This window comes from Bos javanicus, chromosome 28 (genome assembly GCF_032452875.1).
Source record: "Bos javanicus breed banteng chromosome 28, ARS-OSU_banteng_1.0, whole genome shotgun sequence".
Taxonomy (NCBI): Eukaryota; Metazoa; Chordata; class Mammalia; order Artiodactyla; family Bovidae; genus Bos; species Bos javanicus.
This window is the reverse complement of record NC_083895.1, coordinates 37,213,950-37,228,028: the sequence shown is the minus strand read 5'-3', so window position 1 is coordinate 37,228,028 and position 14,079 is coordinate 37,213,950. Positions and strand designations below refer to the sequence as shown.

Below are 14,079 nucleotides of genomic sequence, written 5' to 3'. Positions count from 1 at the left end.
CTGATCTCCTTTAGGATAGACTGATTGGATCTCTTTGCAGTCCAAGGGACTCTCAAGAGTCTTCTCCAACACCACAGTTCAAAAGCATCAATTCTTAAGTGCTCAGCTTTCTTTATAGTTCGACTCTCACATCCACACATGACCACTGGAAAAACCATAGCCTTGACTAGACAGACCTTTGCTGACAAGGTATGTTTCTGCTTTTTAATATGCTGCCTAGGTTGGTCATAATTTTCCTTCCAAAGAGTAAGCGTCTTTTAATTTCATGGCTGAAGTCACCATCTGCAGTGATTTTGGAGCCCCCCACAATAAACTCTGACACTGATTCCAGTGTTTCCCCATCTATTCCCCATGAAATGATGGGACTGGATGCCATGATCTTAGTTTTCTGAATGTTGAACTTTAAGCCAACTTTTCAACTCTCCTCTTTCACTTTCTTCAAGAGGCTCTTTAGTTCTTCTCTTTCTGCCATAAGGGTGGTGTCATCTGCATATCGGAGGTTATTGATATTTCTCCTGGCATTCTTGATTCCAGCTTGTGCTTCTTCCAGCCCAGCGTTTCTCATGATGTACTCTGCATATAAGTTAAATAAGCAGGGTGACAGTATACAGCCTTGACGTACTCTTTTTCTGATTCTAGTTAATAACTTGTCCATTGATGATGTTGCTGAAATGATACTTTAAGTGCTAAAAATGAGCCTATTGTAGTATAAATACCTCAGCCTATTTCCACCACTGCTAATATTTTTTGCCTTTTACTTTGATGATTAGGCACTTTCTTCAAGGAGAGAAGAAAAAGAGCTTTTGAATCAGATGACTCTGAAGCATAATTTGGCATAGGAGAGTTTACCAGGTGGGGGGTGTGCAGTGTGTGACTTTCAGGCTGGTAATGGTGTATTTTTCAAGTCATAAGAAGTGCTGACCTACTTCAGGATGTCTCCTATGTGGCTCCACTGGTTGGAGCAGCACCTCCTAGATGTTTATTTGCATCCACACTGTTTTGAAATTCAGTTATCTCTGACGTTGTTGGCTCATTTATTCAAAAGGAGGAGAAGGCTTACTGTGTGCCAGGCATGGTGTGCAAGGTACTTTGCAGTAGTATGTGTACTCCCTCTGCAAGGTAGGGATTTCCCTTGTTTCATGGAGGCAGAAATGGAAGTTCAGGGAGCTTTTTAAGCTTCTGAGACTCTCACTGCTAATCACTGACAGAGCTGAGATATAAACCCAGATTTCTCTGACTTTAGAACTTTCTTGCTACCACTGTGTTCTCTCAGTAACATTCTATCAGAGAATGTTTGTAGGCATTAATAGCTATTAATACTTTAGTGAGACTATTTGCTAAACATTAAGTTATTTTGCTAAACTGTGAAACCTAGCTGAATTGGATATACTAGATGAATTGGATACACCAGCTGAATTGGTTACACTAGGGGAATACATGAACAGGTGGGCTGTTGCTGGAGGGTTTGAACTTGGCTGTAACACCTTCTGAGAGCCTGAAATACTGGTGCCCAAAGACTGCATGGGGTGGCAGCTAGACAGGAGGAGTTTCACACCCTTTGACCTTTTTCCTAAGGTAGTGCTTCTCAAATTTTAATTTCTTTTTAAAAATTTTATTTTTTTACACTTTTGGACTTCTAAATTTTTACTGGAGTATAGCCAGTTAACAATATTGTGATAGCCTCAGGTGGACAGGAAAGAGTCTCAGCCACACTGGCGGGATTTTGTTAAAGCATAGATTCTAATTTCTGAGTCTAGGATGGAGCCCTAACATTTTGGATTTCTAACAAGTGGGCAGGTGATACTGAGGCTGCTCATTAGGGAACTACACTGAATAACAAAGGTCCAAAGTATACTCAGAAGGTGTGTGTGGAGGGTAATGCACTGGAGAGGAAAAAAACCGTTTGGTAGACACGTGGGTGGCTGGAGGAGTTTGAGGGCTGAGCAGTAGTGCAGCAGTTTTAGGAAGGTGGTGGAGGCTGAGTGGTGGCGATGGGGGAGGTGGGTGGTAGGCTTTCTGCTGTAGGTTCAGAGCCCGGGCTGAGCAGCCTCACTTGTCCATTATGGTGTCTGATGAGTCACTGGACATGGTGCTGCAGTACAGGTGATCCTCATGGCTCAGAAGCCAGTGAAAGCAGATCATGCTGAGCAGTGGAATTAGAGATGTGTTTGCTTCATCATCCAAGGACCCTTTGGGTATAATTCTGGAACATTCAATGGCAAGCTTTCTACAACTGAGGCTATGAGAGGCTTTTTTTTTTTTTCATAAGCTCTGGTAGCAGAAAGGATCAGAGTAGCTGGCAGCAGATAAATAAGCAACCACAACTTTGTGGGTATTTACTTTTTTATTATCTTGAATTAGGGAAAAGTTGAAGCACTTTTAATAGGCAACACAGTGTGGGTAAAGGAGAGAATACTTATAGCTGGAAGGACTGAGTTTGAGTGTGGTGTCACTTACCAGTTGTGTGGCCCAAACTAAGTCATGGAATCTCCCTGGACGTCCTCCTCTGTTAAATGGGGACGGTAGCCTGCTCAGTTACTGTGAGAGCTGACACTCTCAGGAGTGCTTTGTAAACTGCAAGACTTTCTGTGTACATTTATTAATATGGAATATTAACATCAGAGACAGTAGGAATGGGAGGCTGCTTCCACATAGCTGTGTGTTGCTTTCCAAAATAGGTATTCAAAATCTGTTCTCAGCCTCCCAAAATGAGACAGTTTTGTAGACATTCCCAAACATGAAATACTTCTGACCCAACTTTATTTACTTTTGGATGGGAGGCCTAAATTAACTAAATAATTATTTTAATTTCTTATTTCATTTAAAATATTTAGATCTCAACAATACTATTCAGTTATATAAAAATATTTTCTAGAGTAAATAAGGGCTTTCCTTGTAGCTCAGTCGGTACAGAATCTGCCTGCCTATGCAGGAGACCCAGATTTGATCCCTGGGTCGGGAAGATCCCCTGGAAAAGGAAATGGCAACCCACTCCAGTATCCTTGCCTGGAAAATCCCATGGACAGAGGAGCCTGGTGCGCTGCAGTTTATGGAGTTGCAAAGAGTTGGGCACAACTGAGTGACTAACACTTCACTTCAGAGTAAATAAAGGAAAGACAGAATATCGAGAGAAACTAAAGCCAGATGACTTAATGACTGTGATTTTCTTTTTCTACAATTTTTGCCTCTAAAGTGTTTAGGTTTGGGGGATGGAGATTTGTTTAGCAAAGAAACTGTATTCTGGGGGAAGGTGACAACTTCAGTCTTTTCCATACCCTTTGGCTGTATTGTGAAACTGTAGGTCAGCGATTTAACCCCATTAAGTAAATTGAGGACTGAGGTCAGGTCACTGTCAATCCATACACCTTCCGGATTTCCTACCAGTACTGATGACTTTAGAGGGCAGGACATGATATTTTAAATTTCTAGGGTCAGTTGGGATAACCTTCAATTTTTAAAATAGAATTTATTTATAATGACTGACTATAGCCATGCTGATTTTAATCAAAATGGAAGTTATATGTGTACATGTAGTCCTTAGGGTCCTTAGCCTGCGCTGACAGATGTCTAGATACATCCTAGCTAACTTCTCAGCTTAGAGTTGAGAGGTGATGGCTAATTTCTTGAAATCATGTATAGTATATTTAACATTCACATTGATTGCTGTGAATTGATTCATAGATTTGACTCATTGTTTTTCTACTTTAAAAACGCTAAATCATCTACAGCAAAGCTATTTTTAGCTGAGTAGAGGACTCCATAGGAGCGCACGGGATTTGTGATTCCCTGTCTAACAACGGGGCCTCTGTGACCCGCCCCTTCCTTCCCTCCAGCGAGGCGTCACTATGCTGGGAGATCAGTGGGCCAATCCCATGCTGCTCTTCCGACCCACCCATCTTCCTGCTTTTTCCTCCAAAATTACTGGCTGACGTTAAACACACCCATGCTGGCTCCATTTTTACTTCAGTTATATATTTACCCTGGCAAGTGTGCTTGCTTATGTAAAATGAGTAGTGTTTATTTCATGATAACAGTAACCTTCAGAATATTAGTTTTTAAATATAGAATCGCATATTTATAGAAATTCTTGTAGAAATGGCTTTATTGATCAGAGTATGGGATTATTTTCATACTTTATGTCTGTAAAGACTTTCTGTTTTCTGGAGGCTCATTTAACACAACCTGACCTGTTGAGTAAGACATGGGGAATGCGCGTAACAGGCAATGCTGGTATTTGCAGGGTAGGAGATGGCGCAAGTCCCTGAGAGCACCCAGTCCTCCCCAGAGCGTCAGTACTCACCCACCTCCTGGCAGGGTCTAATTCATCCTGAGAACACACGGTGCTTGTATTTATTGTCATTATTACTCTACTGCGGCATCCCATGTGTTCACCCAGGTCAGTCACTTGGAAGTGATCCCTGAATCCTCCCACCTTTTTGCTTCCTACGTCCAATGAGGTATCAAATCCCACTTCTGCTTTCCATCTATGCCAAGTAATCTCTCTGCCTCCAGGACACACAGCTCTAGTTCAGTCAGTTCAGTCGCTCAGTCGTGTCCGACTCTTTGCGACCCCATGAACTGCAGCACGCCAGGCCTCCCCGTCCATCACCAACTTCCAGAGGTTACCTAAACTCATGTCCGTTGAGTCAGTGACGCCATCCAACCATCTCATCCTCTGTCGTGCCCTTGGGTGGGCATAAAACAGTAGCAGCAGCTGGCAAAATGGTTTCCATGAAATGTCTCATCCATGCACATCTTTTTTTTTTTTAATTTAAATGTATTTATTTTTAACTGAAAGATAATTGCTTTACAATATTGTGTTGGTTTCTGCCATTTATCAACAAGAATCTGTCATAGGCATAAGAATGTCGGCTCCCTCTTGAACCTCCCTCCCACCTCCTACCCCATTCCACCCCTGTAGGTTGCCACAGAGCAGTGGAGTTGAGCTCTCTGTTTCATACAGCAAATTTCCACTGGCTATCTAATTTACATGTAGTAATAATGTATATGTTTCAGTGTTACTTTCTCAGTTCCAGGCACATGCTTGAAACCCTTCATCAACTTCCCTTTGTAATTAGGAAAAAGTCTAGACTCCTTACAGGAACAACAGAGCTCTTCATGATCTAGCCTCTGCCACCACCTCCAGTCTTCTTTCTGGCAGTTCCCCAGCCCACACCCCAGCCTCACCAAATAACTTGAAATATCAAAAAGGCCTCATACTCTCTGTAGCTGTGGGTCTCTGTAAACAATCTTCCCAGTGCCTGGAACATTTTCTCCCAGTGTTGGCTGGAATATTCAGTGGGGCCTGCTCTACTCCTGATATAGAGTAGGCATTTAGTTCACATTCACAGAATGAACACCTAGCATTCATATGTGAACAGGGAAAGATGGTAGATGCGTGGGTCCCTGGGCAGCCTGGGGGAGCCTGTCCTGGCATGCTGCCCTGCTCCCTTCCTACCGCTGCTGAGATGGCACCCCAGCAGGGCATGCAGCTTCCTATCCACATCTTGTCCCTCAGTACAGACTGGCTTACGGAGAGATGACAGCTAGCCTGATCTGCCGGTGTAAACTTAAACTCGGAGGAATTGTTCCTGCTAAGGCCAGGGACTGGGCCTCCTGCTAGAGATTTAGCTCCAGAGCACCTTCTTCCTCTTCTTGGGAATTCCTGCTCCTTGGCTGTCAATTGTCAGATTGTATGGTCTTCAGTTTGTGCCTTTAACTTCTCCAAGATTTTTCTTCCTCTTGTGTTTTTTAAATAATTTTATTCAGTTAGTTATTTTTGGCTGTGCTGGGTTTTCGTCGCTGTATGTGGGTCCTCTCTGGTTGTGGCCAGCGGGGGCTATACTCTAGCTGTAGTGCGTACGCTGCTTCTTGTGGTGGCTTCTCTTGCTGCAGAGCACAGGCTGTAGAGTGTGCAGGCTCAATAGCTGTGGCACATGGGCTGAGCTGCCCCGAGGCATGTGAGACCTTCCTGGACAAGGGATTGAACCCATGTCCCCTGCATTGTGCGGCGGACTCAACCACTGGACCACCAGGGAAGCCCTCAAAGGTTTTTCTCAAGAAGATAATTTTTAATTTTGAAAGTGGTGACACTTTTTTCTGTGACTTGACAATGCCTTCGTGTTATTTCTTTTGTTTTCTGCTGCACTGTCAGCTCCTTGATGTCAGGAGTCATGCTGGGTTTTGTTTTGCTGTTTGTATTTCCAGAGACTAGAGCAGTATCTGGAGCATGACATAGTAGGTGCTCGGTAAATAATTCAGTGAGTCATGGGAATGAATATAGGGGTGAAGGAGCTGAGATAAATTCTCAATTTTTAAAAAAGTTTAGAACTCTTCTTGATTTACAAAATTATTGCAGAGTTAGTACAGAGTTTCTGTATACACTGAATCCCCATTTCCTCTATTATTAGCATCTTACAGTGTTGTTGGATCTCTTTCTCGAGCTCTTCCCTCTGTGATCTTTCCAGTTTTTTCCCCACTCTGGGCCTGCCCTTTTTATCTGTTGTCCAGAAAACTGGCTTTTAGTTACCCTGCTCTGCTGTTCACTTTGTGTGGCTAAGCCCGCACCTGAGACTTAGCCAGGTGCCCAAGAAGAAACAACAGGGGTTGGTTCCGCTTTCTTGGGATTACAGCTCCTCCATTTGGAGAGAAATTTCTCCTCCCTCAGGATTTTAGGCGTCTACAGGCCCAGCTGCCAATTTTGTCACCCTGGAATTGTCTAGGGGCAGGGGCTCCAGAGAACGGAAAAAGGAAAAGAAGTACAAATGATTTCCCTCCACTGTTTCAACTTAGGAATCCCTTTTCCTGCTCTTGTGTCAATAAAAGGGCCTCTTCCAGAGCTTTCTCTGTGTGTACCCCGACACCCACTCCTGAGTTTTGCACTGCCTTGGGACCAAGCTACAGGAGGGGGGAAAAAGGGGAACCTCCCTGCCTTTTCCGTGATACTTTGAATTTTGTCTCTTCCCCTGTTTGTCTACTACTGTTTACTTTGCAGAATCCTCAAATAGCTACTTCATGCATTCTGTGAAGATGTTATAGCTGCATTCAGTGGGAGAGACAGGGTAGAGCCTGCTTATTGTCCTGCCCCCTCTCATCTGGAACTAGGACTCAGAAGGTGTAATTAACTCTCAGATTTTTAATCTAAGTAACACATACAGGGGACTATACTATAGAGATACATGGATATATTTCCTTCAGGAGAAAATATGCCAACATATTAATCATGCTCATCAATCTGTGAATGGAAGGATATAATATATTATTTTTCTTTTCTGTATTTTCTGAAACTTTCCCGCAGCTACCATAAATTACACCAGAATAAAACTCAACTTTTATTTATTTATTTATTTTTTAGAAGGCCTACTATGGTTGAGTGCTATAATTAGAACCCCACAGCACCATTTAATCTGGAATGTTTTATTTTTATTTCTCTATGAGAAATGAGCCTGAGACAGCCCAGAGGTTTGGGAATGATGTATTGCTTTCTAGTTTTGTAAACATTTTGTTTATGTCAGTATCGGACACTGTTTTGATTACTGTAGCTTTTGTTAGTAAATTTTGAAATTGGAAAATGTGTGTGTTCTCCAACCTCATTTTTCTTTTTCAAGATTGTTTGGCTATTTTAGATCTTTTTCAATTCCATATTAATTTTAATATAAGCTTTTATAATTCTGCAATAGATGCCTCTGGGATTTTGATAGAGATTGCATTGAATCTATAGATTGCTTTGGGTTCTATTGCCATCTTAACAATTTGTTTTTGAACTCATATATGTGGGATGTCTTTCCATTTACTTGGGATTTTTTAAAACTTATTTCAGAAATCTTTAGTAGTTTTCCACTGTCAAACCTTGAACGCTGTTAAATTTTTATTTTATTCTTTCTGATGCTATTGTAAATGGAATCATTTTCTTAATTTCCTTTTCATGTTATTCATTGATAGTATATAGAAATAACTGATTTTTGTGTGCTTATTATATACCCCAAAGTTTTGCTGAATTAGTTTATAACCTCTAATAGTTTACTTTTGTGTGGATTCTTTAAGATTTTCTATATGCAAGATTATGTTATCTGTAAATAGGTGTAGTTTTACTTCTTCCTCTGCAGTTTCAATGCCTTTTTTTTTTTTTTTCCTTGCCCATTTTCTCTGGCTAGAATTTCCAGTACATTGTTGAATAGAAGTGGTGAAAATGGATATCCTTCTCTTGTTTCTGATCTTGGGGGGGAAAGCTTTCAGTTATTTACCATTGAGTATAATGTGAGCTGTAGGTTTTCCAAAAATGCTATTTATCATGTTGAGGAAGTTCCTTATACTCCAAATTTGTTGAATGTTTTTATCATTTTGATTTTTAAGTCCTTTTTCTGCACCAAATGAGACGATTATGTGTTTTTTTCCCTTAGTTCTATCACTATAGTGTATTACACTGATTTTCTTTTTTTTTTTTTTACACTGATTTTCATATTTAACCACCCTTGCATTTCTAGGATAAATCAACTTTGGTAATGATGTATATTTCTCTTAATATGTTGCTGAAACATGTTTGCTAATGTTTTGCTAAGACTCTTTCATCCATATTCATAAGGGACATTGGTCTATGGTTTTCTTCTCTTCTGATATCTTAGTTTGCCTTGGTATCAGTGTAATGCTGGCCAAATAGAATGAGTTAGGAAGTATTGCCTCCTCTTTTATTTTTTGGAAGAATTTGAGAAGGATTAGTGTTAATTATCCTTTAAGTATTTGGGGAACTTCACCAGTGAAATCATCTAGATCTGGGGTTTTCTTTATTGGAAGGTTTTTGACTGGCAATCCAATCTCTTGTTAAATTTTTTTTTTTCCTTCAGATTTTCTATTTCTTTTTAAGTCAATTTTTTGTTGTTTGTGTTTCTAGAAATTTGCTCATTTCTTCCGGTTATCTAATTTGCTTACAGTTCACGTATGCTCTTATAGTCCTTTTTACTTTCATAAGGTCTGTATTAATGTCACCAACTTTATTTCTGCTTTTAATAACTCCAGTCTTCTCTCTTTGGTGTCTTTTGGCCCATTGAGCTAAATGTTTATCAATTTTGATTTTTTTGAACCAACTTTTTGTTGATTCTATTTTGTGTTCCTGTTCTCTCTTTCATTTATCTCTGTTCTAATCCCTGTTATGTTGTTCCTCTGTTAGATTTGGGTCTAACATGCTCTTTTCCCCTAGATTTTCAATAAAATTAAGTTATTGGTTTGGGATCTTTTAAAATATATATATAAGCATTTACAATTATACATTTCACTCTGAGCACTGCTTTTGGCTGTATAACAAATTCTGTAATGTTCATTTTCCTTCACATCAGAGTATTTTTTAATTTCATTTGCAATTTCTTTTTGATTCATTTTTATTCAAGATTGTGCAGGTTAATTTTCATGTTTTTGTGAATTTTCTAGTTTCCTTCTGTTATTGATGTCTGTATTCATTCCACTGTAGTCAAAAAAGATACCTTGTATGATTTCAGTCTTTTCAGATGCATTGAAAGTTTTGTACCTAGCATATGGTCTACTCCGGAGAATATTCCATGTGCACTTGAGAATAATCTATATTCTATTTTCAAATCGACTTTTCTATATACATTAGTTAGGTCTAGTTGGTCTACAGTGTTCTTCAAGTCTTCTCTTTCTGTATTGATCTTCTGTTTATTCTACATATTATTAAAAATGAATACTTCAAATAGTTGAAATCTCCAACTATTTCTACCTTCTACCTTTAATTATGTCAGTTTTGCTCTGTATATTTTGGAAAGGCAATGCCAAAGAATGCTCAAACTACTGCACAATTGCACTCATCTCACATGCTAGTAAAGTAATGCTCAAAATTCTCCAAGCCAGGCTGCAGCAATACATGAATTGTGAACTTCCAGATGTTCAAGCTGGTTTTAGAAAAGGCAGAGGAACCAGAGATCAAATCGCCAGCATCCGCTAGATCATCAAAAAAGCAGGAGAGTTCCAGAAAAACATCTATTTCTGCTTTATTGACTCTACCAAAGCCTTTGACTATGTGGACCACAATAAACTGTGGAGAATTCTGAAAGAGATGGGAATACCAGAGCACCTGACCTGCCTCTTGAGAAACCTATATGCAGGTCAGGAAGCAACAGTTAGAACTGGACATGGAACAGCAGACTGGTTCCAAATAGGAAAAGGAGCATGTCAAGGCCTCTTGAGAAACCTATATGCAGGTCAGGAAGCAACAGTTAGAACTGGACATGGAACAGCAGACTGGTTCTAAATAGGAAAAGGAGTATCTCAAGTATATTGTCACCCTGCTTATTTAACTTATATGCAGAGTACATAATGAGAATCACTGGGCTGAAAGAAGCACAAGCTGGAATCAAGATTGCCAGGAGAAATATCAATAACCTCAGAGATGCAGATGACACCTCCCTTATGGCAGAAAGTGAAGAGGAACTAAAAAGCCTCTTGATGAAAGTGAAAGTGGAGAGTGAAAAAGTTGGCTTAAAGCTCAACATTCAGAAAACGAAGATCATGGCATCTGGTCCCATCATTTCATGGGAAATAGATGGGGAAACAGTGGAAACAGTGTCAAACTTAATTTTTGGGGACTCCAAAATCACTGCAAATGGTGACTACAGCCATGAAATTAAAAGACGCTTACTCCTTGGAAGGAAAGTTATGACCAACCTAGATAGCATATTCAAAAGCAGAGACATTACTTTGCCAACAAAGGTCCGTTTAGTCAAGGCTATAGTTTTTCCAGTAGTCATGTATGGATGTGAGAGTTGGACTGTGAAGAAAGCTGAGCACTGAAGAATTGATGCTTTTGAACTGTAGTGTTGGAGAAGACTCTTGAGAGTCCCTTGGACTGCAAGGAGATCCAACCAGTCCATCCTAAAGGAGATCAGTCCTGGGTGTTCTTTGGAAGGATTGATGCTGAAGCTGCAACTCCAGTACTTTGGCCACCTCATGCGAAGAGTTGACTCAATGGAAAAGATCCTTATGCTGGGAAGGATTGGGGGGAGGAGGAGAAGGGGACTACAGAGGATGAGATGGCTGGAGGCATCACCGGCTCGATGGACACGAGTTCGGTAAACTCTGGGAATTGGTGATGGACAGGGAGGCCTGGCATGCTGCAATTCATGGGGTTGCAAAGAGTCAGACACAACTGAGTGACTGAACTGAATTGAACTGAATTGGCTTATCTTCATATTCACTGACCCTTTTGTCTGCCTAAATGTGCTGCTGAACCTCTGTAATGAATTTTTGATTTCTGTTATTATACTTTCTAGGAGTCGGACACGACTAAGCTACTTCACTTTCACTTTTCTCTTTCATGCACTGGAGAAGGAAATGGCAACCCACTCCAGTGTTCTTGCCTGGAGAATCCCAGGGACAGGGGAGCCTGGTAGGCTGCCGTCTATAGGGTCGCACAGAGTCGGACATGACCGAATTGAGTTAGCATAGCATAGCATTATACTTTTGAGCTCCAAAATTCCTAGTTGGTTTATTTTTATAATTTTGTCACTTTATTGATAGTCTCTATTTGGTGAGACACTATGCTGACTTCCTTTAATTTTTTTCATTCGTGGTTTCTTTGTATCTTTGAGAATATATAAGACAGTTGATTTTAAGTCTTTGTTCCAGTAAGTACAATGCATGTGCTTCCTCAAAGGCAGTTTCTATTAGTTTCTTTTTTCCCCCCTTGCACAAGGGCTATACTTTTTTGTTTCTTTGTGTGCCTGGTAATTTTTTGCTGGAAAATGGACATTTTTTAATGTTATAATGTGGCAACTCTGGAAAAAGATATTCTCCTCTCCCTGCATTTGCTGTTGCCATTTGTTGGGTCACTGTTTCTTTTATGTTTTCCTGAACCATTTTGTATTCTGTACTTTTGTCCTGTGTGGCCAATGAAGTCTGTGTTTCATTAGCTTAGTAGCTGGCCATTGTTTTGACAGAGTTTCCTTATATACCTGGATCCTAGAAAATAGAAAAGATACCCTCCCAGTTTTTGTGGATTGTCTCTGTCTTAGGGCATTCTGACCAACCTAGATAGCATATTCAAAAGCAGAGACATTACTTTGCCAACAAAGGTTCGTCTAGTCAAGGCTATGGTTTTTCCTGTGGTCATGTATGCATGTGAGAGTTGGACCGTGAAGAAGGCTGAGAGCGGAAGAATTGATGCTTTTAAACTGTGGTGTTGGAGAACACTCTTGAGAGTCCCTTGGACTGCAAGGAGATCCAACCAATTCATTCTGAAGGAGATCAGCCCTGGGATTTCTTTGGAAGGAATTATGCTGAAGCTGAAACTCCAGTACTTTGGCCACCTCATGCGAAGAGTTCACTCATTGGAAAAGACTCTGATGCTGAGAGGGATTGGGGGCAGGAGGAGAAGGGGACGACAGAGGATGAGATGGCTGGATGGCATCACTGACTAGATGGACGTGAGTCTGGGTGAACTCTGGGAGTTGGTGATGGACAAGGAGGCCTGGCGTGCTACGATTCATGGGGTTGCAAAGAGTCAGACACGACTGAGCGACTGAACTGAACTGAGGGCATCTATAACTCTGCCTTATCCTTAACTTCCTGTTTTGAGAAGCTTGAAGTTCAGCCACAGATGATAAACATGGTCTGCCACTTGTTATTTTTGACATTTAGAGATTCCTCAGGGGTAAATCTAACTGAAAGTGGTATTTTCAAAGCCAAGTTTCTTCAGAAGTTTGTCAGCAAAGCTTTAGAGTTGAGGGTTTTTGCATGGAAATGAGATCAACTTTGGGCCTTCGACACACTGTATTGGGGAATAGGTAATCAGTGGGGCTGGTTAGGGGACATTAGGACAATTCATGTGTAAGGGAGAATGGGACAGTCTGTGCATAAGGGAGGCTTTAATTTGAGTTTATGATGGTAGATTAGGGCTATGTAGTTCTCCTAGCTTCAGCTTTCTAGATAATTACATTGTTGCTAATATCTGCCAGTTCCATCTGAAAAGAACAGATTGATGCTGCTATTTTGACTCTTGGTTGGAGTGCTGTTTCTGTTTTCTAACTGGGTAAAATTTATTGCAAAAGGGAAATCTTTGATCTAGTTCAGGGTTACCAGGGCCTTGCATTTTGTCTTGTTTTTAAAAGCATGCCAATGATTAGTATTTTCTCTGCAGCATCATGTTGACATTAAATAATTAGAGAAGTTGAAAATATCCAGCCACTGGGAGCTGACTGGTTAAATAAAGTATTTTATATCCCCATGTGGGATACTAGTCAAGTGCTAAAAATGAGATGTAAAAAGAGGACAAAAGTATATTGTCAGGAAAAAAACCAAGATGCATATAACATACATATAGATATCTACTTTTTTTCCAGGAGAAAATCATGTACATAAACGTATAAAGTGCTTGTGTGCTTACTCTGTCACTCTGCAGCGCCATGAACTGTACTCCACCAGGCTCCTCTGTCCATGGGATTTCCCAGACAAGAATACTAGAGTGGGTTGCCACTTCCAACTCCAGGCGTTCTTTCTGACCCAGGGGTTGAACCTGCTAATGCCTCCTGGGAAGCCCCTGTAAGGTGATTAGGTAATATTTTATTAAATCCTTATTATGTGCTAGCAGTATGCTTAGTAATTAACATACCCATGTGATTTCATATAGTTCTGACAACAATGCTATGAGGTAGTTAATTATTTAACCCCCTTTAAAAGATGAGGAAACAGCACCCTTAAGAGGGTAAGAAACCCACCCTAGGGTGCTAGAGGATTAGAGGCAAAACAGGACCCCAGCCCTGAAGCCTGCACTCCTAACCACTGTGTTCTGTGCACTTTTTGTTAACATTCATCTGCTGAAAGAGTATATGGTGGCCTAGTCTTTAGTAGGAATGTCATACGAGGCTCATATAAAGTGGATTCTCAACTAGGTGCCTTCCAGATCCCTCCCTCCCTCTGAATATGTGTCCAGGCTGCAGAACCCTCCTGCATATGTTTCTGAAGTGCCACTTCTCTGGACAGGACATTGTCCCTTCCACTTCCATTCACTCCCCCTCACCCACCCCCTGCCTCTTTACCCCATGATGCTATTATTAATTTTGGAATTCAGAGGGCAAT

At 40.7% G+C, this 14,079-nt stretch overlaps 1 protein-coding gene across 4 annotated transcripts in view; it reads left to right on the top strand.

The window, feature by feature from the left end:
- Positions 1-14,079, top strand: part of DYDC1 (DPY30 domain containing 1) — a 64,841-nt gene that overhangs the window by 45,113 nt on the left and 5,649 nt on the right. The gene's annotated exons all lie outside the window — the stretch shown is intronic.